Source organism: Macaca thibetana, chromosome 8, assembly GCF_024542745.1.
Source record: "Macaca thibetana thibetana isolate TM-01 chromosome 8, ASM2454274v1, whole genome shotgun sequence".
Lineage (NCBI taxonomy): Eukaryota > Metazoa > Chordata > Mammalia > Primates > Cercopithecidae > Macaca > Macaca thibetana.
Window position 1 is genome coordinate 77060595 of NC_065585.1, and position 27772 is coordinate 77088366.

At 37.4% G+C, this 27772-nt stretch overlaps 1 protein-coding gene across 2 annotated transcripts in view; it reads left to right on the forward strand.

Annotated features, from left to right (window-relative positions):
• Positions 1-27772, forward strand: part of CPA6 (carboxypeptidase A6) — a 311803-nt gene that overhangs the window by 135565 nt on the left and 148466 nt on the right. The window lies entirely within an intron of this gene.

Below are 27772 nucleotides of genomic sequence, written 5' to 3' on the forward strand. Positions count from 1 at the left end.
GAGGTAGAGGTTGCAGTGAGCCGAGACCGCACCATTGCACTCCAGTCTGGGCAAAAAGAGTGAAACTCAATCTAAAAAAAAATAAATAAAAAGTAAAAATAAAAAAAAATAAAAAAAACGCAAAGTTGATAGAACCTCTCTACAGATTTTTCTCTAATCTCCAAATATGTCCTATGTTTCCCAGTCTCTGAGCCTTGTATGTACATATGTAGAAACAAATTCCACAAATGTTTATTAAGGGACGCTGTGCCTGTTCTAGATGCTGAGGGATACAGCAGGAAACACAGCGAACAATCCCTGTCCTTAAGAAACTTCATATTGTAATGGAGGGAAATTAACAAAAAATAAGTAAAAAATATAGTATATCAGTTGGTCATAGTTGTAGAGAAAAGTAAAGCAGGGGAAAAGGTGAGGGAGCTAGAATGTGATTTTAAATGGAATGAATAGTCAGGGAAGACAACATTGACAAGGTGGCATTTGAGCAAAGCTCTGAAGGAGGCGAGGGTGAGCTGTTATTGCCACATCTTTGGGAATAACCACCCCTTCCTTCTTTACCAGGCAGAAGGGCCAGTCTCAGACACTAGCTCATCAGAAAGCTTTTGCTAACTGCTACAACCAGATGTGTTCCTTCTATTTTTTCGAGTCCTTGAAGATCTTTGTTATTCTCTCACACGATCTGTTCTCAGATTCTGGTTGCCTTACTGAAACACGTGTTCTCATTCACTCCAGTGTTTTGAGGAACAACAAACCAATTTGATTAGGATAACCCAAGGTTAATAAGTTGTAGCTCTATTTACCTTAACCCCACACAACCTCCATCACCAGCTGACATATTTTGAAATTGACAATTGACATTTTCTCAACATCGTTTCACCCTTTCCAATCAAATTACTGTTCACACACCCTTTCCACATACAAATTCTGCCTTTCATGCCTAATATACGAAGGAAACTTTTTTTAAAAAGATGTAAGCTTTTTAATCAGAAGGACAAAAAATGTTAATAACACCATATGAAAGAGACTGGAGGCAAAAGCAGAGCAAAACCAAACTATTGCAGAACTGCAGTTTCAGTTTGATCTGAGGTTAGCAAAGAGAAGTTTTAGAAATAACCTAGCACTGAGTGTTTCAGTGTTTTGGCTACTCTCAAAAGGAAGGTAGAAGGGAAAAATCTAATTTGTCTGGGTACTTTTTTCAGACTATCTTACCAAATATGTACTACCACAACCCCAGGTGATCATAAAGGAATACTTAGTAAATACTGATTATAGATCTGAGGGTTTCCAATACTGTTCAAAGAATCCACAGTTATCTATCTTAAACTTTTTTCAACAAAAATCTATGGACATGCTTTAGGGACTATGAGTTTCACTTAGTAGCCATTTTAAACGTATAGATCCTTTCTTCCATTTAATAACATTCTTCATTCCACTTAGAAAATCATCATTCTGAAAGAAGTATAATAAAGTACAGATCTCTTTAAAGAATAAATGTGTTTGTAATTTAATGAGAAGTTAAATACATTGCTAAATGTTTCACTCAAAGAGTTTTGTAAAAAAAGAAAAATGTTAAAATTGAAAGAGTTTGTGACAAATGTTGTATCCATCTCCACTTGGGAGGTAAAGAGTACATGTATGTTACTGAAAGCTGAAAGTAACCTCCTGTACTTAATTTGGAAACATTTCAAGAATATAATTCTTGTGCCATATAGAAGCATTATTCATAAAAACAAAATGACCCTTGGAACCAAAAGCATTTTCTTAAAGTAATAGGTCAGATTGAACCTCAAAAATAGGAACTTATTTCTTTTCAGTATGGTCACACAAAAATCATTTTTGTCATGCTTAGCTTCTTGCTTGTAACGGGACCATTGGCTTTTGGGCTCTTTTTTTTTCTTTTCTTTTCTTTTTTCCTTTTTAAGGAAGATAGAGAAAGCACAGAATTATAAAACTCTACTTATGTAACACTTTTCTATTAAGGGGTTCCAAATTATTTATAAAATGTTAGCTCATTTAATTCTCACAGCTCCCAAGCAGGTTCAGAAATGACATGTGGTATTTATGATGGGCTTTGTCTCAGTTTCTTCTGGGGAACATGAGTCACTTCTACTCTTGCAGCGGAAATGAAGCTATAATTTCCTGACATCCGGTCGAGGCGCTAACCTGACCTCATTCCAACTCTCCAAGTTCAGCAGTTGTGTTCCAATTTTGGTTTTATTTATATTTCTCTAAGATCTGGCAGTGAACTGTCATAAATCATGCCTTCATGCAGGACTTGATGAGATGAGGGACAGGAAGGAAGCCTTTTAGTAGATATCAGCTTTTGTTTCTGTTTTAAGGGAAGTAAACATTTAGGGTACTTCACTCTTAGCACATCAGTTACTCCTCCAATGAGTAACTCCTTTGTGTTCTGACATAGGTAGGATTCAAATGGACTTACAAAAAGTTGGGCATATTTATTTTTGAATAGGTAACAATGTATTGATGTTCAGAATTCAAGATGTTCAAAGGATATACAATTTTTAAAACCCCCTCCTATTCGTCTTCTCCAGTCACCCAATTCCTTTTGTAGAGGCAAGCAGTGTCACTAGCTTCTTACAGAGGTATGCTATACAAATCCAAGAAGATAACAGACACAAATATGTATCTCTGCATAAATATGTAGGTATATACATAATACATTAATATGTTATTATACTTATATATCCCTATGTATTAGTGTATATCTTTAGATATATTTCTCTTCTCCTTTTTTCCATAAATTATGACAAACTATACACACAGTTTTACTACTTGCTTTCTTCACTTAACATGTCTATGATAATCCATAACAGAATCTAAAAAGCTTCTTCCTTTTTACAACTGCATGTTCTTCTGTTGCCATAGATATACCAGATTTCCTTAACCAGTCTTCTACTGGTATTAGATTTCAAATCTTACGCTGTTATAAACATTGTTGCAAGGAAGAACCTGATAGAAAGTTGTTTCACATATGTACAAATAGAATAAGTTCTCAGAAATAGAATTTTTTGGCCAAAGAGGATATGTACTTTCTTTTATAGATATGTTTCAAATTGCCCTCCATAGAGGTTTTGTCAGTTCACACTCCCACCAGAAATGTATGAAAATTCCTATTTCGCTACTCCCTTGCCAACATATGGTACAATCAAGCTATTTAACTCAGAGACAAAATATACTGAATAATGAGTTTTCCAGTTCTTGAAAAGGATATGTGAGATATCAAATGATTTATATTTTCACACATCCACACATTTAAAATAATTTGTACATTATCTTCAAAAACCCTATCATTTTTAGAATATTACTAACCTTAATTTAAAAGTGCTTAAAAGTATGGATCATTTCCCGTTAGCGATGACCATTGCTTTGCCAAAACGATTCTGTGTGGCACATTTCTAAACCTCAGCCAGCTGATAGGTGGTTTTAATAAATACTTGATACTGAATGTTTCCAGTGCTGTCAAACAACCTGAACAATACTGGAGCTTCTTAGACTAAGATTTGGTGACTATCAAGAAAGTTTGAAAATAATTATTTTCTATGCTGTTTTTTTAAAGTATGTATCTATAGCAGGGTTAAGCATTTCAAAAGGATGTGTGGGTTGATGTTTGTGATATTACGGGTTGAGCCAGAGAGTTCTGCCAAGTGAGAAAGTAGCGTTTATGAGATGTTTAAATGTATGTTGCATGTGCCAGCACAGCTATTCTACTACACATTATTTATGTAGCATTTATAAAGGTGTAATCAAGACATCTGATATTACAAATGAGGATTTGTACTCAACTGTAAATTATGTCACAGATGTCTTGTAATAGTTCTTTCCATTTTCAGCAATTACAGGAAATGCTCAAGATTTTATTATATACATACATGTACACGTATGCCCAGAGCTTTGCTGCTCTCCATAAAGAGTAGTGTTTTCACAAAGTTCTGAAGTATTAGACCTTATTCAGTTATATAAAATATTTGATTAATATTGCAACCTTAGCTTCTGCATTTATGAAAAAGTATCCATCACCTTCTCTTGTGAACCTTTGTTCTTACAAAATGAGGTTCATTGAGAAAACATTTTTTGTTACATTCAACTGGAACGATTAAAAACGTATCTAAATTGGTATCAGTAGACATTCATGTGGTATAAACACTGCCTCTCACTTGTACCCTTTTAACGCAAGACACCATTTGATACTATTTGACTTGGCTACTAAGAGAAAATGGTTCTTTTTAAAAAAAATTTTTTTCTTTTGTTTTTTTTTTTTTTTGAGAAGGAGTCTCACTCTGTCGCCCAGGCTGGAGTGTAGTGGCACGATCTCAGCTCACTGCAATCTCTGCCTCCCAGGTTCAAACCATTCTCCTGGCTCAGCCCCACAAATAGCTGGGACTACAGGCACCCGCCACCACGTCCAACTAATTTTTTTGTATTTTTAGTAGAGACAGGGTTTCACCATGTTAGCCAGGATGGTCTCAGGATCACGATCTCCTGACCTTGTGATCTGCCTGCCTCGGCCTCGGCCTCCCAAAGTGCTGGGATTACAGGCTTGAGCCACCATGCCCAGCATTTAAAAATTATTTTTAATTGACAAAAAATTATATATAGATCATATACAACACGATGTTTTGAGAAATGGCTCATTCAAGCTAATTAACATATGTGTTACCTTGCATACTTATTTTTTGTAGTGAGAACACTTAACATCTACTCTCTCAGCGATTTTCAGGAATACAATACGTTGTTATTAACTATAGTCATCACACTGTACAGTAGATCTTTTGAACTTATTTCTCCTAACTGAATTTTGTATCTTTTGACCAACATCTCTCTATCTACCCACCCCCAGGCCCTAGTAACTACCATTCTACTCTCTGCTTTATGAATTCAACTTTTTTAAATTCCACATATAAGTGAGAGCATGCGGTATTTGTCTTTTTGTGCCTGGTTTATTTCACTTAATATAATGTCCTCCAGGAAAATGGTTCTTTGACGCTCTTAAGAAAAGTGTCCTTAAAAGTATTGCCTTGTGCCATTACTAATTCATGTCAGTTAGCCAGGGTTTGATAACTGTTGTTACCAAAATGTGGTGTCAGAAGAAATCTAGTTTCTACCATCTTTCTGAAGTCAGTCCCTTTGTTAAACCTAAGATTAAGAAATATTTTATACTAGACATACTACTGTATTTAGTAATGACTATGAATTATTATTTTCCTCTGGCAGATTTTTGCAGAGGCACTTCCCTCTAGCTGAGCATTTCTCCACTGTGAGAACCTCCAAAGTATCATCATGGCATTCTTCAGATTGCAGTTTGTTCCTCATGGCGATGGCATCTATTGCTAAATGCTATAAAATAAAATCACATAAACCTTTAAACACTCTTTACTTCAAATGGGATAGTTTTAGAGCTTTCAAATTCTTACCAAATCAGCATGGGCTCATACTTGTTTTAATAGATTTTATTATTTTTCAGGTATGGTGAGGCCAACAGATCAGGAGACAGCTGCCATTGAAACAATAGTTGATTATACTCAGGGACCTCAAGAGAGGGAGTATCTATTAGGCCATAAGGGGAAGCACATGGGGAATCACCAAGACTCTGGCTTGGCGGGTTTGTATTTGGCCGGCAACCCCAGGGAGGAGGATTCTTCCAGAAGGGAGTTGGGCAACCAGGGAGGCAGGAAGCAAAGCTAAGATGATTCAGGCTTTTTATGTGATTGTCCAGAACACAGAACACGTCCGGCATGTGCATGCAAGGTGGAAGTGGAAGCATCAAGTTTACAGAAGCATGGTAAAAGCATCGAGTTTATAGAAAGATATAAATGCACTAACGTAGTCAGTTTTAGGCGAGCACTACTAGCTCTTTGCTATGGCTGTTTGATCATTGTGGCATTTATCAGCTACTCTCAGTGCTTTTACATACAATTATTTATGTATGCATGATTGAAAAAATTACATTTTGACATCATGTCATTCATTCCATAATGAATCCTTAAACCAAGTAGCTTAAAGTACACTGATGTTAAAATACCATGTTAATATTAAGTATTATAATAATAATTCAGCAAATTCTTTTGAAGAAATTTTTTACCAGATTTATAAATTGCTCAAATCTGGTTTTTAAATACTATATAATATTTTTAGATGGTCCTAGTATTTAAAAAAAAAAAAAAAAAACAGTTAAAGGAATTATCACAATATCTTCTACTTTTTCTTTATTGGTAATACAGTTATATATATGATATGTTAAATGTATGGAAGGGCTTATAAATAGGAGTCTGAAACCTCACTGAGCTCATTATCTAAAGAAAAATGTATTTGAAACAGGTTTTTTTTTTTTTTTTTTTTTTTTTTTTTTTTGAGACTGAGCCTCACTCTGTCTCCCAGGCTGGGGTGCAGTGGCGCCAACTCAGCTCACTGCAAGCTCCGCCTCCCAGGTTCACGCCATTGTCCTGCGTTAGCCTCCCGAGTAGCTGGGACTACAGGCTCCCGCTACCATGCCCGGCTAATTTTTTTGTATTTTTAGTAGAGACAGGCTTTCACCGTGTTAGCCAGGATGGTCTCCATCTCCTGACCTCGTGATCTGCCTGCCTCGGCCTCCCAAAGTTCTGGGATTACAGGCGTGAGCCACTGCGCCGGGCCGAAACAAAAGTTATTTTTAAGAAAGTAAATATGTTGCTTTTTTAAGTGCAAAATTGAAGAATCCCAAACATCAAAACATGAAAGAAGTCTGTGTCTATTTTTGATGCCATAACAGGAAGACTAATTTTCATCTACATTTTAATATGTATTTGGTCCCCAAATCAAACTCAATACAATGTTATTTTAAAACATATGTCAGCAAATTTTGTTACCCTTAAATTAAGTAGCGGTTATTACTTGATAAATAGGAAAAGTAAAAATTTTGTTTTTCCATGTTACTGAAAGCTGAATTTAAAACTAATTTTACAATACATAAACTTTAATATTATGATCCATAATAAACTATTTAACATAGAAAATACTTAAGTAATGCAGACCAGGTGTTTTGAACCAAAACTCCCATTCAAGACAACTAAATCTGCATTAAAAATAAATATTTTCTTTAAAACATCAAAAAGCAAACAAGGTGATGAGAATTACTGGCTGAAAGTCCAAAAGATGAAGATCCAGATAGATAAACCCAAAGTTTGTAGCTACTTTTGCTCTGGAGGTGTTGGCTGACCTAAAAATGACAGCTAAAATGTTAAGTGGCCATTTTGTCAGCCTCACAGGGATTGCCAGGGTGGAGACTCTGGTAAGTCAGCCTAGGCTTTGGGTTGGGGTGCTAAAAGATTGCATTCTAGAAGTAAGGGTGGACCAAAAATAAGTATCCCTGCTTTGAAACATCTCAATGGTCCAGAAAAATCTCACATTCTAAAATTAGTTTAAGGTGATTTCAGATAAGAGCTAGTGGCCCCAGAAAACAAAAGTCTTCTCTGAAAGATACCACCATTGTAGGTCTCAAACTATTTCTACAAATAACTTTTAAAATGCGATGTCCACACATAAAGTGAGCCAAATATATAAGGCAATAAGATAACATGAACAAAGGAACAAAAATCTGCCTGGTTCCAGAGAGTAAAGACATTGTACAGCATTTAAGCTTACTAAGCTACTGGAGATAAAAAGAATGGCAGCAAGAATAGTTTTCATAACCAAAAACTATACAAAGTGATATTGCAGAATTAAAACAAAAGTAGAAAATATAGAACTGAAAAACACAATAACTGAAATTAAGAACTCAGTATATAGGTTTAACAGCATATTAGACACAGCTGAAGAAAGAAATGGTAAAATGAAGGGCAGAAGAAAATACCCAGAGAGAAACATAAATAAACTGAAAACTGAAAATTAAAAATGCAAGATAAAAGACACAGAGGGGACAGGCACAGTGGCTCATGCACTAGACATACTACTGTATTTATACTAGACATACTACTGTATTTAGTAATGACTATGAATTATTATTTTCCTCTGGCAGATTTTTGCAGAGGCACTTCCCTCTAGCTGAGCATTTCTCCACTGTGAGAACCTCCAAAGTATCATCATGGCATTCTTCAGATTGCAGTTTGTTCCTTATGGTGATGGCATCTATTGCTAAATGCTATAAAATAAAATCACATAAACCTTTAAACACTCTTTACTTCAAATGGGATAGTTTTAGAGCTTTCAAATTCTTACCAAATCAGCATGGGCTCATACTTCTTTTAATAGGTTTTATTATTTTTCAGGTATGGTGAGGCCAACAGATCAGGAGACAGCTGCCATTGAAACAATAGTTGATTATACTCAGGCTCATACCTGTAATCCCAGCACTTTGGGAGGCCAAGGCGGGTAGATCACAAGGTCAAGAGATCAAGACTCTCCTGGTCAACATGGTGAAACCCCATCTCTAAAAATACAAAAATTAGCTGGGTTTGGTGGTGTGTGCTTGTAGTCCCAGCTACTCAGGAGGCTGAGGCAGGAGAATTGCTTGAACCTGGGAGGTGGAGGTTGCAGTGAGCCAAGATTGCGCCACTACACTTCAGTCTGGGCGACAGACTCTGTCTCAAAAAAAAAAAAAAGAACACAGAGGATACAATAAAAAGACATAATTGGAGTTTCAGAAGGGAAGGAAAAAAAAGAAAAAGTATGTGAAGAAGTAATGCATAGTCACAAATTATGCTACCACAATATATTTGTTGATTACAAAGGCAATACCACGTAAACGAAGTGATCAAGGTTAACATCACCAATAATAGGATAAGTCAATATCATGTGCCTCCTGAAATGATGCACTGAGAAGGACATATCACTTTGTAATATTCCTGCCAAAAATGCTTAATCAGCATCTAATCATGAGGAAAATATCAGATAAACTCAAATTTTTAAAAATACTTGACCTGTATTCTTCCACAATGTCAAGGTCATGAAACACAAAGACCAAGGCACTGTTCTAAATTAAAGGATACCAAAGACAGATGTCCACTGAATAAAACTGTGATTCTGAGTTGAATCCTGTGCCAGTAAAAGAACATTAGTGGTATAACTTGCAAAATCTGAATATGGTCTATAGATTTAGATTGTACTATTGAATAGCCTTTATTCTGATTTTTGTGATTGTGCTATGGTTATATAAGAGAATACCCTTGATTTTGTGAAATACAGCCTACATTATGAGATAATTGGGTTTCATGTCTGCAACCTAAAATTTCAAAGTAGGGTAAAAAAGTAAATTAATACCCAAATATAGTGAAACTACAGAGAGGCGATGACAGAAAATGTTTAAAGATGGAAGGGAACAATAGGAATGAAATGGGGAATGTAATCTGTTTTCATTCACTAAAACAAACAGATTAACAGCTAATTTCTCAGCAGAAGCAATGGACGCAGAATTCTGTGGAATGGTAGTTTTAATTGCAAAATAATAAGAATAGGTACAACAATAAATGCTAACTTTTAAGTATATATACCCAGTAAACAATATCTTTCAAGAAGACTGTGAAATAAAGATATGTTTAGACAAAACTGGGAGAGTTTATCAATAACAGACACTCACTAAAGGAAATGTTAAAAGGTGTTCCTCAGGAGAAGCTATAACTTCCAAACCAATGGAGAAAAAAAACAGAACATAAAATATCAATTCCCAAAAATTAAAGAATGTTGAGAAAAAGCATCAAAGGGTAGATGATAACATTTAGAAAGCACTTAGCAATCAACACTACACAGAATATACACACAGAAAAGCAATTGCTATAAAAATCAGGAGAATGATCTTCTTTAGGGATGACAAGGAGAGGATGCCTAGGGGGAAGGGCATAAGGAAGCTTTCTAGTGATGTTTTGCTTCTTGACCTAGGTGTGGTTACATAGTTTTTCACTTTATAATAATACCTTCAGATGTAAACTTGATTCAACATGATTATTTATAGCAAGGATGTTTATAAAACTTGACAATTCTATATCAGTATCTCCTTACCGTACACCACATAAAAATGATGATAAGGCCCCTATAACTTCTGAAGGAGCTCACAAAATTAGATATATTTGAGGTTTAGAAATGGTCTTACCTGTCCCCCAGTAAAGAGCAACCCTGATCATCTAGCCAGCTGCTTTCAGAGGTTCATAAAATCTGATTTCCTGTAAACAAAGATTTTGCTCTGATAGTAAATGTCTGTCTATATTTCCTTCTCCATCCCATAGCCAATAAACCTTTGAAGATTCTTCCACAAAGTATATTGTTCATTAGCCAGTGTATTACTTCATTTGCACAAAGTTCTTTTGAAGATGAACTCTTTATCAAGGTAGTTTTGATCAAATCCTTTTTAAGAAATAAACTGATTTACAGAAATCTTGAAATAGCCTAATATTATAAAACTACCACATTCTTAGCTACCACCTGAAGGTTTTCTTTCTTTTCTTTATGGCATCTCAACATCAATTTTCTTTTTTTTAAGACAGAGTCTTGCTCTGTCACTCATGCTGGAGTGCAATGGCACAATCTTGGCTCACTGCAACCTCTGCCTCCTGGGCTCTGGTGATCCTCCTACCTCAGCCTCTTGAGTTTCTGGTATTACAGGTGTGCACCACCATGCCCAGCTTATTTTTGTATTTCTAATAGAAACAGGGTTTCACCATACTGGCCTGGCTGGTCTTAAATCCCTGGGCTCAAGTGAGTGCTGGGATTACATGCATTAGCCACCATCCCTGGCCCCACATCAATCTTTAATATAAACCTGGCTTCTAGTCTCCATCACTCGTGATCTTGATAAACAAATCACACTTTGGGGCTGGGCCCAAATGAAAGCAAAATGTAAGAAACACCACATTCTGACTCAGCAAAGTGCTCTCATTTTGTTTTAGAAGAGTTTGCTATTACAAGGCATTTAGAGTTGCCCTTTCATTGAGCATTTCTCTTTTTAAAACAGATATAGCTATTTTTGAAGTGTAGTTTATATAAGCCATGGAAGAGCTATAGAATTTCTGCCATGCTTTCAGCATAGTAATTAGGGATTACATTTATTTTAGCCCTCAGGTGAATTTTCCCTCTCTGTACAAATTTTGCCCTCTCCTATTCTAATAAGTTTGCCTCCTTCCTTCTCTATTGCAAGAGACCCAAAATAACCCAAAAATAATCAAAACACAAAAACATAAAACCCCTTGAGAATTAAAATGAACAAAAATCTATTCACTTCTTTTATTACCCCAACAATTCTAGTCCTACCCACAGTAGTATTAATCATTTTATTTCCCATCATACTATTTCCAACCTCCAGTTATCTAATCAGTAACCGACTGACTTCCATTCAACAGTGACTAATTCAACTTGTGCTAAAACAAATAATAATAATCCATAATGTTAAACGGCAAACCTGATCCCTTATACTGATCTCCCTAATTCTCTTCATTGCTTCAACCAGTCTCCTCAGGCTTCTACCCCATTCATTACACCAACTACCCAGTTATCAATAAATCTAGGAATAGCAATCTCCCTATGAGCTGGCGCAGTAATTACAGGCTTCCGCTTTAAGACGAAAGCTTCCTTAGCTCACTTTTTACCACAAGGCACACCTATACCACTTCTCCCTATGCTAGTGATCATTGAAATTATTAGCCTATTCATTCAACCAATGGCACTAGCTGTGCGATTAACAGCCAACATTATAGCTGGACGCCTACTAATGCGTTTAATTGGAGGAGCCACACTAGTACTATCAACTCAGTCTTCCCACAGCTTCAGTCGCTCTCATCATTCTAATCCTACAAACCATCCTCGAATTTGCCGTAGCCCTTATTCAGGCCTATGTCTTTACATGACTAGTAAGCCTTTACCTACACAACACCAAACACACACCTACCACATAGTTAAACCCAGCCCCGACCACTAACAGGAACTCTCTCAGCTCTCAACTTCTGGCCTGTGATTTCACTTTATTACCCTCTTAACCCTAGGCCTACTGACCAATAAACTAACCATTTGCCAATGATGACGTGACATTACCTGAGAAAGTACATTTCAAGGCCACCTCACATCAATTGTCAATCATTCCTCTGATACGGAATAATTCTATTTATTATCTCAGAGGTATTTTTTTTTGCTGGTTTCTTCTGGGCATTCTACTACTCCAGTCTAGCCCCGACTCCAGAATTAGGAGGATACTGACCCCCAACAGGCATTTTTCCCCTCAGCCCCTTAGAAGTCCCCCTCCTGAGTACATCTGTACTACTCACATCAAGTGTGTCAATTACTTGGGCTCACTACAGCCTAATAGAAGGTAGTCGAAAGGAAATACTTCAAGCACTGTCCATCACAATTACCTTAGGTATTTACCCTTCTACAAGCCTCAGAATATTTTGAGGCCTCCTTTACTATCGCTGATGGAATGTACGCCTCCACATTCTTTATAGCCACAGGCTTTCAAGGACTTCACGTTACTGTTGGATCAACATTTCTCACCATCTGCCTCCTCCGCCAATTAAAATTCTACTTTACATCCGACCACCACTTTGGCTTTGAAGACGCCACCTGGTATTGACATTTTGTAGATGTGGTATGACTATTCTTACACATCTCTATCTATTGATGAGGGTCTTACTCTTTTAGTATAAACAGTACCATTGACTTCCAATCAATTAGTTTCAATAATACCTGAAAGAGAGCAGTCAACCTGACGCTAGCCCTAGTAACCAATGCCTTACTGGCTGTCTTACTAATAATCGCAGTTTGGCTCCCACAGCTTAATATCTATGTAGAAAAATCCAGCTCCTTTGAATGTGAATTTGACCCAATAGCCTCTGCTCGCCTCCCCTTTTCCATAAAATTCTTCCTACTAGCCATCACATTCCTCCTCTTCGTCTTAGAGATCGCTCTACTACTGCCCCTGCCATGAACCCTTCAACCAACCAACCTGACACTAATAATCAGTACAGCCTTTATACTAGTTACCATTTTAATCCTAGGCTTGGTTTATGAATGAGCCCAAAAAGGATTACACTCGGTCGAATTGGTAAATAGTTTAAGTCAAAATAAATGATTTTGACTCATTAGATTATGGTAGACCATAATTACCAAATGCCCTCTATTTATATTAACATATTAGCATTTACCATATCATTGCTAGGAGTATTAGTCTATCATTCCCACCTAATATCATCCCTATTATGCCTAGAAGGCATAAACTATCAATATTTATCATAAATACTCATAAGTTTAAATATACATTTCGCTCTAGCAAACATAATACCAATTATCCTCCTAGTATTTGTTGCCTGCAAAGCCTCAGTGGCCCTTGCCTTACTAGTTTCAATCTCCAGTACATATGGCCTAGATTACATACAAAATCTAAATTTACTTCAGTGCTAAAAATTATTATTCCAACAATCATACTATTACCAATAACATGGTTCTCTAAAAATTCTATAATCTGAATCAACATGGTTACCCACAGCCTGCTCATCAGCCTACTATTTTTTAACCAACTCAATAACTCATTCAACTTCTCATTAATCTCTCCTGACCCACTGACATCACCCCTTCTAATCTTAACAACCTGACTGCTACCTCTTATACTTCTAGCAAGCCAATATCACCTGTCTAATGAGTCACTTCCATGAAAAAAGCTCTATATTTCTATGCTGATCTCCCTACAGACTTTTTAAATCGTAATATTTACAGCCACAGAGCTAATTATATTCTATATCCTCTTTGAAGCCATGCTAGTTCCTACCCTCATTATCATTACCCACTGAGGTAATCAAACAGAACGCCTTAATGCAGGCTCATACTTCATATTTTACACACTAGTAGGATCCCTACCTCCACTCGTAGCACTTGTTTATACTCAAAATACTTCAGGTTCACTAAACATACTAGTAGTAATACTTACTACCCAAGAGCTGTTAACCTCCTGATCCAACAATCTTCTATGACTAGCATGCATCATGGCTTTTATAGTAAAAATACCTCTGTATGGACTTCACCTATGACTCCCCAAAGCCCACGTAGAAGCCCCTGTTGGTGGCTCAACAGTACTTGCAGCAGAACTCCTAAAGCTAGGCAGTTACGGAATAATACGACTTACTCTCATCCTCAACCCACTAGCAGAACATATACCCTTTCCTCATGCTATCCCTATGAGGAATAATCATGACAAGTTCTATTTGTCTATGACAAACCAATTTAAAATCACTTACTGCCTACTCCTCCGTAAGCCACATAGCACTTGTTATTATGGCTATTCTCCTCCAGACCCCTTGGAGTTGTACAGGTGTGGTCACCCCTATAATTGCTCACAGACTCACTTCATCCCTACTATTCTGCCTAGCAAACTCAAACTACAAGCAAGCCCATAGCTGAACCATATTACTTACCCAGGCCTTCAAACACTACTCCCACTAATAGCCTCATGATGACTTCTAGCAAATCTGACTAACTCTGCCTTACCCCCTACCATTAATCTAGTAGGGGAACTCTTTATGACTGTGGCCTCATTCTCCTGATCAAATATCACTATTATGCTTATAGGACTTAATATACCAATTACAGCCCTTTACTCCCTGTATATGCTAATCACAACACAATGAGGGACACTTACATATCATATCAATGTATCAAACCTTCCTTTACACGAGAAAAACACATTAATGCTTATACATCTAGCACCTATCTTCCTACTATCCTTAGACCCTAAAATTATTTTGGAGTTTGCATGCTGTAGCTGTAGTTTAAGCAAAACATTAGATTGTGGATCTAACAATAAAAGTCTGCCACTTCTTATCTACCGAGAAAGTATGCAAGAACTGCTAACTCATGTCCCCATGTCTAACAACATGGCTTTCTCAACTTCTGAAGGATGAGAGTCGTCCATTGGTCTTAGGAATCAAAAACACTAGTGCAACTCCAAATAAAAGTAACAAGCATGTATTTTTCCACTGCTACAACAGCCCTAGTCCCCTTAATCCTACCAATTACTACTACCTTAACCAACACCTGCAAAAGAGGTTCATACCCAAATTAAGGAAAAACATCCATCACATGTGCCTTCATCATTAGCCTCATCCCTGCAACAACGTTTATATGCACAGACCAAGAAGTCATTATCTCAAACTGACATTGAATGATGATCCAGACCCTCAAACTCTCACTAAGCTTCAAACTAGACTACTTCTCTACAATATTTATCCCAGTAGCAGTATTCATCACCTGATCTATTATAGAATTCTCAATATGATATATAAACTCAGACCCTAACATGAATCAATTTTTCAGATGTTTACTTATTTTCCTTATCACAATATTCCAGTTACTGCCAACAACCTCTTTCAGCTCTTTATCAGATGAGAAGGCATAGGTATCATATCCTTGCTAATCAGCTGATGGTACGGCCGAGCAGATGCTAAAACAGCAGCCCTCCAGGAAGTCCTGTACAACCGCATTGGCGATATTGGCTTTATCTTAGCTATGGCATGGTTCCTCCCGTCCTCCAACACACGAGAATTTCAGCAAATGTTTATTCCAGATCCTACCTCTAACTCCCTTCCATTGATTAGCCTTCTTTTAGCAGCAGCAGGAAAGTCAGCTCCATTCAGCCTCCATCCCTGATTTCCATCGCCATAGAAGGTCCAACCCCAGTCTCAGCCCTACTCCACTCCAGCACTATAGTCGGAGGAGGAGTTTTCCTGCTTATGCGCTTCTACCCTTTAATAGAAAATAATTTATCAATCCAAACCCTTACATTATGTCTGGGGGCTGTTACTACCTTATTCCCAGTAATCTGTGTCTAACACAAAATGATATCAAAAAAATCATAGCATTCTCCACCTCAAGTCAACTAGGCCTTGTAATAGTCACAATTGGCATTAGTCAGCCACACCTAGCATTCCTTCACATGTGCACCCACGCCTTTTTTAAAGCTATATTATTTATATGTTCAGGGTCCATCATCCACAGCCTCAATGATGAACAAGACATCTGAAAAATAGGAGGGCTAGTCAAGATTTTGCCCCTCACTTCCTCCTCCCTTATTATCGGCAGATTCTCACTTACAAGTGTACCTTTCCTCATAGGCTTCTACTCTAAAGACCTCCTCATTGAACTGCAAACACATCACACACCAACATCTGAGCCCTTTTTGTTTTTGTTTTTTTGTTTTGAGACTGAGTCTTGCACTGTCTCCTGGGCTAGAGTGCTGTGATGCAATCTCAGCTCACTGCAACCTCTGACTCCCTGGTTCAAGCAATTCTCCTGCTTCAGCCTCCCAAGTAGCTGGGATTATAGGCACATGCTACCATGCCCAGCTAATTTTTTTGTATTTTTAGTGGAGACTGGGTTTCACCATGTTGGCCAGGATGATCTTGATCTCCTGACCTCGTGATCCTCCTGCTTTGGCCTCCCAAAGTGCTGGGATTACAGGCGTAAGCCACCGCTCCCAGTCATGAGCCCTTTTTATTACCCTGTTTCCACCGCCTTGACAGCTGTCTATAGTACCCGTATTATTTTCTTCGTGCACTAATAGGACAACCTCGCTTCACGACTCTAATAACTATTAACGAAAATAACCTCTTCCTAATTAACTCAATCAAGCACCTAACAATCAGTAGCATCTTCACCAGATTCCTCATCACCAGTGGTAACATTCCTGTTTCATCCCCGCAAACAATCATGCCACCCCACCTGAAATTCACAGTCCTCAGCGTGACCATCTTAGGTTTCTCGCTAGCAGTGGAACTTAATTTTATAACTAATAATCTTAAACTAAAATGCCCCCTATAGACATTCAACTTCTCCAACATACTAGGATTTTATTCAGCCACAATTCACTGTACAATCCCCCACTTAGGCCTATTCGCAAGGCAAAATCTGGCCTCACTTCTACTAGACCCAATTTGACTAGAAAAATCTATACCAAAGACCATCACACAAACCCAAATTTCACCCTCCATTATGGTATCCACTCAGAAAGGCCTAGTTAAACTCTACTTTGTCTCCTTTTTTATTTCATCCCTTCTAACCCTAATCCTAATTATCTATTACCCTGAGTAATTTCAATCACTACATAAATACTAACAAATAATGATCAACCAGCAACTACCACTAACCAACACCTATAGCTGCACAAGGCAGCTGCACCCACAGAATCTTCACGCAACTACCCAGCCCTCTCGCCCTAAAAAATCATCCAACTCTCTACACTATTGAAATCAATCGTGATCCCCACTTCATCATGCTCAACTATTCACCAAACCAGCATCAACTCCATTAACAATCCTAATAAACCCCTCACATATCAGTACTTGATCCTCATGTTTCAGGATACTACTCAGTAGCCATCGCCGTAGTATAACCAAAAACAACCATCATGCCACCCAGATAAATAAAAAAGACTATCAACCCCACAGAAGCCCCACCAAAATTCAACACAATACCACAACCCACAGCACCACTGATAATTAGCCCTAGACCTCCATAAATAAGAGAAGGTTTTGGAGAGAAACCTACAAACCCTATAACCAAAAGGACACTTAATAAAAATGCAGTATATGCCATTATTCCCACATGGACTATTATCATGACTAATGACATGAAAAATCTTCATTGTATTTCAACTATAAGAATTCTAATGACCAATCCCTGCAAAACACACCTGCTAATAAAAATTATTAATCACTCATTCATCAATCTTCCCACACCATCTAAAATTTCTACATGATGAAACTTCAGCTCACTTCTTGGTGCCTGCCTAAGCCTCCAGATCATTACAGGACTATTTATAGCCATACATTACACATCAGACACCTCAACCACCTTCTCTTCAGTCACTCACATCTGCCGAGATGTAAACTATGGATGAATAGTCCACTATTTTCATGCTAATGGAGCTTCAATTGTATTCATCTGCCTCTTCTTAGTCGTCAGCTGGGGCTTATACTATGGATCATTTGCATTTCTAGAAACCTGAAATATCGGTATTATCCTCCTACTCACAACTGTGGCTACAGCGTTCATAGGCTACATGCTCCCATGAGGCCAGATATCATTCTTAGGCGCTACAATAATTACAAATCTATCAGCCATCCCGTATATTGGAACTGACCTTGTGCGATGAATCTGAGGTGGGTTCTCAGTTGACAAAGCCACCCTTACATGGTTTTACGCCTTCCACTTCATCTTACCCTTCATAATTACAGCTCTAGCAGCTGTTCACCTTTTATTTCTACATGAAACAGAATCTAATAACCCTTCAGGGGTTTCATCAGACCCTGACAAAATAACTTTCCACCCCTACTACACAACCAAAGATATTTTAGGTTTAATTTTTCTCCTTCTCCTTCTAATAACTCTAGTACTATTTTCACCTGACTTCCTGAATGGCCCAGATAACTACACTTTAGCCAACCCCCTCAACACCCCACTTCACATTAAACCAGAGTGGTACTTTTTGTTTGCCTATGCAATCTTATGATCCTTCCCTACTGAACTAGGAGACATACTGGCCCTTGTGTTCTCCATTCTCATTCTGGCAGTTATTCCTGTACTTCACATGTCCAAACAACAAAGCATAATGTTCCAACCATTGAGTCAAGGCCTATTCTGAATCTTAGTAGCTGACCTCTTTACACTCACATGAATTGGGGGGCCGCCAGTCCAATACCCTTTTATCACCATCAGATGGACAGCATCTGTTGTGTACTTCTCTATCATCCTTACCCTTATGCCACTCACTGGCCTAATTGAAAATAAACTGCTTTAATGAAGACGCCCTTGTAGTATAATTCAATACTCTGGTCTTGTAAACCAGAAATGGAGGATTCTTCCCCAGGACAACTCAGGGAAAAAGCATCCCGCTTCACTGTCAACACCCAAAGCTGAAATTCTAATTACACAATTCCCCGAATTCTTTCTTAGCATATACTTTACTCTGTCAGTATTAATCAACTAGCACTATTATAATAGTGCTTTTATGTACTTCGTGCATTACTGATAGTCCCCCATGAATAATATATAGTACTATAAATGTTTAACAGTACCTAGTACATTCATGTAAAATAATACATTAAAAATCCAGTCCACATGCATATAAGCATGTACCAATAATCCCTTAATCAACTGTCGCACATCCACTGTCATTAACCGTACAATAAAACCTACCCCACATGGATATTGATCAGTTCTGTAAATCCTTCATATGACATAGTACACATACTCGTTCATCAGACATAGCACATTTCAGTCAAGACATCCCTCATCAACATGGATATCTCCTACCAGTTTTTGGTCTCTTAATCTACCAACCTCCGAGAAATCATCATCCCACTCGGGAGTGCTACCCTGCTCGCTCTGGGCCCATAACACTTGGGTGTGACTATACTGAAACTATACCTGGCATCTGGTTCTTACTTCAGGGCCGTAAAACTAAGACCGCCAACACGTTCCCCTTAAATAAGACGTCTTGATGGACTAATGACTACCACCCTATTAACCAATCATGGGAGCACTGTCATGCATTTGGTATTTTTTAACTTTGGGGGTGCTGCGACTCAGCATGGCCGGAGCCTGATTCCTGCTAAATCCATTGCAGCTGAACTTACCTTGAATATTCCAGGCAGGTATGGTGACCACAAGGTGCTAATTAATTCATGCTTGGAGGACACAACAGTCAATAGATGCTCACACACACATGTAGGTACGCTCACTCAATTTCAAGAACTATTTCCAATTAAATCTTCAAGCCCCTATCTCTGACTTTATTATCAACTTAGGTAAACATACTCTTGCCAAACCCCAAAAACAAGAGACTAAAATACAACCCAGTTTTGATTATTTTTTTCTTACTTTAAAGACATTAAAACTACTAAAATAGGAAAACTGGACCCTGAATAATAGTCTTTTCATGAGGTTACTGAAAGGCAAAGCTAATGGCAACCAAAGGGTCAGAACTTTCTTCTCACCTAAATGATGCTATCACAACTTGTGTTGGTAGAAAGATTAGGGAAACCACCGTTTCGTACCACTTCCTCCTAAGCATGCTATGAGAAGCACCCCCACAGCCTAACAGCTGCCAGTAGGCTCTAAACTGCTCAGAAACGTATCACTTGCATTGGAGGAGAGGGGGAAGGTAGGTGGCCATATGGGGGGAGGGGATCTCTGTTTTTATACCAAAAGAGAGTTTTTCTTCCCTCTTTCCTGTCCTCAACCTCTGTTGTTAGTTCTCTGGGTAAGAGGAGGAGGGTGGACAATAAACAAGCTTCTGAAAGACACTCTCTGCCTTTAGTCTCAAATTCCTTTCAGGCAAAAGTTTCTGTTGCAATGATCCTTTATTTAGGTTTCTTCTAAATAAAAAAAGAGGATTAACAAACTTTCTGTAAAGATACAGAGAGTAAATATTTTTGGTTTGAGGGCCATATGCGTCTCTGTGTTAACCACTCAACTCTGATGTTGTAGCCCCAAAGCAGCCATAGGCAATATGGAAATGAATGAGCATAGCTATGTTCCTATAAAACTTTATGGGTGTTGAAATCATCTTCTTTCACTTTTCTTTCTTAACTATTTAAAACTGCAGAAACCATTCTTAGCTTGGGGTTATAGAAAAACAGGCAGCAGGCCAGATATGACAGGTCAGTTTGCTGACCCCTGACTTAAAAGTCTTTCTACCCTAGAATGTTTAAAACTTAGTGAAGGTAATTTGACCCATATTATTTGTATTTGGGGGATTAAGTTTAAGTGTAGGTTTTATAATCACTGGAACAATCTATGTATTTGGTATTTATTATGCTTATAATGTTTAAGAGAATTTGACATGATAATCTGATGGATTAGTTGGGGGATTTCACTTTAAAATATGTGACTATAAACTTACGATTTTTTTTTTTTTTTTTTTTTTTTTTTGACATGGAATCCCACTGTCACCCAGGCTGGAGTGCAGTGGCACAATCTCGGCTCACTGCAACCTCCAACTCCCAGGTTCAGGCAATTCTCTTGCCTCAGCCTCCTGAGCAGCTGGGATTACAGGCGCCCAAGACCATGCCCAGCTAATTTTTTTGTATTTTTAGTAGAGATGGGGTTTGGCCAGGCTGGTCTTGAACTCCTGACCTCAGGTGATCCGCCTGCTTCCGCCTCCTAAAGTGCTGGGATTACAGGCGTGAGCCACTGTGCCCAACCTAAACTTATGATTTTTAAGTTGAAAGTTGGAATGCTTAAAAGAACTCTTGGGTCTCTATATTTATACATTTAATTTACATTGTTTAAATACATTAAAGGTTTTATTGTTTGGGTGGTAGGCTTGCCTGGTCAGGCATTTGAAGTAAAAGTCATTGAATAAATTTACAAGTGTAATATAAAATGCTTAAGGGAATTTGATAAACTACAGGCTGATTATTTAAGGATGTTTATCCTGTGTTACTTAAAGTAATCAAACATTAATCAAAGAGCAAGGAAAGGTAAAATTCTTATTTTAGATATAGATTTATAAATGGAATTAAGATTTATACGCTGAACTTAAGTTAATGAAAATGATGTTTTTAATTCTGTAACATGTTTTTCACTATGTAAATGATGTTTTTAATTATTCCTAAATTGATGTTTCTTGAAAATGCAAGTAACTGGAACCAATCCTTTCTGTGCAAAAGCTTCTTGAACTTCAAAACTCATTCTAGTAAGAGGGACCCATAAGGAGCACAGTGGCAGGAAGAGGACACCAGATGCAGACAGGGTGGCCAGTCCATCCTGGTAATCAAGGTGCTGCCCACTTGGCTGCCAGGGATCTCGTGCCAAATTGGGTTGTGCCCATGGTGCTGCATTGGTACCGTGTCTCTATAAGATACACTATTAATTCAAACCAATAGCCACAACAAGCCAAATCACCAACAGCCAATCAAAAGTCATGGGTTAGGAAGGTGATTGTGTTGCATCTGAGCACTTTGAGGGAGGAGATCCACATCATTCATTTTAGATCTCCAGCATGGCACCTACCAAACAGCTGATATAGAGCATTATTTATAATTCGAGAAATATCTTCTGCATAGAAATGGACAACAGAAAAGTGGTGTCCTTCTAAACCTACCATCAGCTTTAATCCCAAATCCTTTCTCTGTGTATTTTAGAACAAAGGTCAGTAAACAAAAGTCCAGGGAAAAATCTGACATGCCACCTGTTTTTGTACAGCCTTCAAACTAAAAAATTGTTTACATTTTTTAATAGTCAAAAACATCAAAATAAAAATATTTTGTGACACATGAAAATGTTATGCAATTCTAATTTTAGCCTCCATAAATATTTGAAATATTTACTATATTTGGTTCTTTATAGACAATGTTTGCTAAATCCTACTCTAAGGGAACGATTTTATCATCTCACGTGAGTTGATGTACTGGGTAGACGATTCATAGACTGCAACATATTTCTTATCCCACATGACCCGGAATTACTTCTCAGCAAGAGGCTCGAGGTCAGGATACAGCCCCTGAGCTGCAAACATCCAGGGTGGTTGTGCCTGACACACAGGTACTCCTCATTCATATTATTTAAATGACATTTATTTCTTCTGGGAGTGAGTTACTCTCTTATGGAATTATTTTTACTGCTTAATTTAGGTAGCAGGTTACAGCTAACTCATGCTTTCCTTTTGCTTTCAAGAAATATTAATATCACATCTGATACAAAAGACAATGTAATATTACCTATTTGGATCCTGACTATTACACCTTTGTGATCTTTAGAGAGCATAAGAATGATGCCTATTCTTCAATCAGTATAAGGGAATAGCGAATCTTCCCTATTAGGAAACTCCAGATTACATGCTAGGCAAGCTTTTCAAGCCAAAATGGAGAGATGAGTTTACTACAAAGCTAATGAAGGTTAAGCTTTAGGACCCCTCCCTGGGCAGGCCCTTCCCATGTGTTCACATGCTCATATATAAAAGTAAAATGTTTAATCTGTTTAGACTGGTGTCTCATTCCACTTAGAGTTACCATCTATCACTCATACCTTCATGTCTTTTAAATGGTCATGGTACTGGGGGGATTCAGCTAAAGTGGAATTTGGGATATAATTAGTTTGGGTTAAATGGGATTAAGTTTAAATGACTTAGGCTGGGCTTGGTGGCTCATGCCTATAATCCCAGCACTTTGGGAGTCCGAGGCAGGTGGATCCCTTGAGGCCAGGAGTTTGTGACCAGCCTGGCCAACATGGTTAAACCCAGTCCCTACTAAAATTAGCCAGGCGTGGTGGCAGGCACCTGTAATCCCAGCTACTGGGGAGGCTAAGGCAGGAGAATCGCTTGAACCCCGGAGGTGGAAGGTTGCAGTGAGCTGAGATCGTGCCACTGCATTCCAGCCTGGGCAACGGAGCAAGACTGTCTCAAAAAAAAAAAAGTTTCTATGACTTGAAGTCCCTTGGTCTATAGTTACACTACCTGTCTCCTTTCATGCACCATGCCAACACACAACACGGGGGTTTTATGTTAGGGGAAACGTTGTAAAGTGGTAAGAATGCATCCTATAGCACTCAGTACCATAAGCAGAGTTAAAGAAGCAAGGTTTGAAATTTATGAAGCCAGAAGCTACTCTGTAGAATGTTTTTCATATCATGAGATATGTATAATTGTAAGAAAAAGATTTGTTTCTCATCACCATCTTGTCAAAATGAACATTCCCTGCTGTCAGAAATATGCTTGATAGTGGAGCACATATGATTAAATGCTCCATATATTTTATGGAAATTATGTCAAATTGAATTTCTACGTTTTTAGAGTATACACCTATAGCACTTCTACTAGCAGTGGGATTTATATCTATGTGAGAGGTCATATGTTTTATACATCCCAATGTATCAAATCAAATCTTAGTGTGCAGCTAGCACATCTTGACCTGATTAAGTCTGGTGGTTCCAGATAAAATTTTTTTAATTATATACATATAGACAAATTATAGTTGTATATATTTATGGAGTATAAAGTTATGCTAGGATTTTTTTAATACAATGGAATGGTTAAATGAAGCTAATAAACTTATCCATCACCTCAAATATTTGAAATGTTTGTGATGAGAGCATTTGACATTTATTGTCTTAAGTGATGTTAAAATGTACAGTACTCAATTACTAGCTGTATTTACCATGTTGTGCAGTACATCTCAAAACAATTCAACTTATTCCTACTATGTAACTGAGGTTTTGATTATCATCTCCCCATTCCCCCAAACTTCAGCCTCTGGTAACCACCATTCTACTCTCAGTTCCCATGAATTCAATTGTTTTTGATACCAAAATCAAGTGAGAACATGTATTATTTGTCTTGTGTTATTTGTTTTTCTGTGTTTGGTTTATTTCACTTCACATGATTTTTTCCAATTACATCCATGTTGACAAAATTTCTTCCTTCTTTTTGAGATGCAGTCTCACTCTGTTGTCCAGGCTGGAGCAGCTCACTGCAACTTCCACCTCCGGGATTCAAGCGATTCTCCTGCCTCAGCCTCCCAAGTAGCTGAGATTACAGGCGCCCACCAGCATGCCTGGCTAATTTTTTGTATTTTTAGTAGTGACGGGGTTTCACCATGTTGGCCAGGCTGGTCTCGAACTCTTGACCTCAGGTGATCCTCTCACCTTGGCCTCCCAAAGTGCTGGGATGACAGGCGTGAGCCTCTGCACCTGGCCTCTTTCCTTGATATTTTATAGTTTTTTGTGTACAGTTCTTTCACTTTCTTGGTTAAATTTATTTCTGAGTGTTTCATTTTTTACAACTATTGTAAATGGGATTGTTCTCTTGATTTCTTTTTCAGAAAGTTTGTTGTGAATGTAGAGAAATGCCACTGATTTTTGTGTGTTAATTTTATATTCTGCAACTTCACTGAATTTGTATATCAGTTCTAACAGATTTTTGGTGGAATCTATAGGATTTTCTATGTATAAGATCATGTTGTCAGCCAACAGTGACAATTTCACTTCTTCTTTCCTGTTTGGATGCTTTTTATTTCTTTCTCTTGACCGAGTGCTCTGGCAAGGACTTTCAATACAAATTAAACAGAGGTGGCATGAATGAACATTCTTGCCTTGTTCAGCATCTTAGAGGAAGGCTTCTAATTTTTCACCATTGTGTATAATGTTAGCTGTGAGCTTGTTGTATATGGCTTTTATTGTATTGAAGTACATTTTATCTATACCTAATTTGTTAAGTGGTTTTATCATGAAAAGATGTTGAATTTTGTCAAATGTGTTTTTTTGCATTTCATGAAATAATCATGCTTTTTCCTTGATTATGTTAATGTGGTGTCTCTCATTTATTGATCTGTGAATGTTGAACCATCCTTGTGCATCCCAGGAATAAATCCCACTTGATGGTGATTGATCCTTCTAATGCATTGTTGAGTTTGCTAGCATTTTGTTGAGGGTTTCTGCATCTATATTCATCAAAGATATTGGTCTGTAGTTTTCTTATTTTGTGATTTTATTGTCTGGCTTTGGTGTCAGGTTATTGCTGGCCTTGCAAAAAGAATTTGGAAGTATTCTCTCCTCTTCAATTTTTTTTTTTGGAAGTCTGTAGATAATTAGCATTAGTTTTTATTTAAACATTTGGTAGAATTCAGTCATGAAGACATCAGGTTCTGGATTTTTCTTTGATGGGTGTCTTAGTCCATTTTGTGTTGCTATAAAAGAATACCTGAGACTGGGTAATTTATATACAAAAGAGGTTATTTAGCTCACACTTCTGCAGGCTGAGAAGTTTAAGGGCATGCATGGCCCTGGCCTCTAGAGAGGACTTTCATGCTGCATCACAACATGGCAGAGAAGATCAAAGAAAAAGCAGACATGGGCACAGAGCCGGGAACTTGAGGGGCATTCTGGCTTTACAATAGCCTCCTCTCATAGGAACGAATCCATTCTTGTGGGAATTAGCCTAGTCTTTCAAAAGCAAGAACTTACTCACTACTAGGAGAATGGCACCAAGCCATTCATGAGGGATCTGCCTCCATTAACCCCAGCACCTGCCATTGAGCCCCACATCCCGACACCACCATATTAGGGATCAAATTTCAGCATGAGTTTTGGTGAGAATAAACAAACCGTATTCAAACGATAGCAATGGGAGACTTTTTATTGCTGATTCAGTCTCCTCACTCCATTATCAGTCTGTTCAGATTTTCTACTTCTTGTGATTCAGTCTTAGCAGGTTGTATATGTTTAGGAATTTATCCATTTCCTCTAAGTTTCTCCATTGCTTGTCCTATAATTTTTCATAATAGTCTCTTATTTTTCTTTGTATTTCTGTGGTGTCAGTTGTAATGTTTCCACTTTCATTTCTGATTTTATTTTAGTCTCTTTTCTTTTTTCTTGGTTAGTCTAGCTAAAGGTTTGTCAATTTTGTTCATCTTTTTAAAAAACCAACTCTTAGTTTCATCAATCTTCCATATTGTTTTTCTAGTCTCTATTTAATTTATTTGTCCTGATCTTTACTCTTTACTTCTGCTAGCATTGGGCTTAGTTTGTTCTTCTTTTTGTGTTTCCTTTAGATGTGATATTAGATTGTTTATTTGCAATCTTTCTTCTCTTTTGATGTAGGCATTTATTGCTACAAACTTTCCTTTTACAACTGCTTTTGCTGCATTACACAAGTTTTGGTATGCTATGTTTCCATTTTCATTTCTCTCAAGATATTTTTTAATTTCCTAATTTCTATATTGACCTTGATTGCTAAGTTGTATCATTTTTGACATTTATTTGTGAATTATCTGAAATTCCTCCTGTTATTAATTTTTAGTTTCATACCATTATGGTTGAAAGAATATTTGATATTATTTCAATCTTCTTAAATTTGCTAAGATTTGTCTTGTGGCCTAACAAATGATCTTCCCTAGAGAATGTTCTCTGTGTTCTTAAAATGAATACATATTCTGTTGCTGTTGGCTGGAATGTTCTGCATATGTCTGTTAGGTCCATTTGATCTAAAGAGTTCTTCAAGTCCAATGGTTCCTCAATAACTTTCTTTCTACGTGATCTGTTCTATATTGAAAGCACTGTATTGAAATCCCCTACTGTTATTGAACGGCACTCTCTTCTCTCCCTTCAGATTCTTTAATATTTGCTTTATATATTTAGGTGCTCCACTGTGGGGTGTGTATGTGTTTATAATTTTTATATCCTCTTGATGAAGTGACTTCCTTTTCATTATAGAATGTCATTCTTTGTCTCTCTGTATAATTTTCTACTTAAAATCTATTTTGTCTGACACAAGCAAGTATCGCTACCTCTGCTCTCTTTTGGTTTCCTTTTTTTGTGAAATATCTTTTTTCATCCCTCCTCTTTCAGTCTATGTGTGTCCTTAAAAATGAAGTGAATCTCTTGTAGGTAACATATAGTTGTCTCTTGTTCTTTATCCATTCATTCACTCTATGTCTTTGAATTGGAGAATTTAATACAGGTATATTCAAGGTAATTAATGCTAGGTAAGAACTTACAATTACTATTTTGTTCATCATTTTCTGGTTGTTTTATAGATACTTTGTTTCTTTCTTCCTCTCTTGATGTCTTCCTTTGTGATTTGATGGTTTTCTGTAGTGGTATGTTCTGAATCTTTTTAAATTTTGTTTTTTCCATCTCTTATTTACTTTTGCTTTTTGGTTATCATGAAGTTTACACAGAATATCTTATAACAGTCTATTTCAAGCTGATAACAGCTTAACTTTTATTGCATACAACTCTAAACTCTTACTCCCCTCCCACATTTATGTTTTTGATGTCTGAATTTACATCATTTTGTGATATGTATCCCTTGATAATT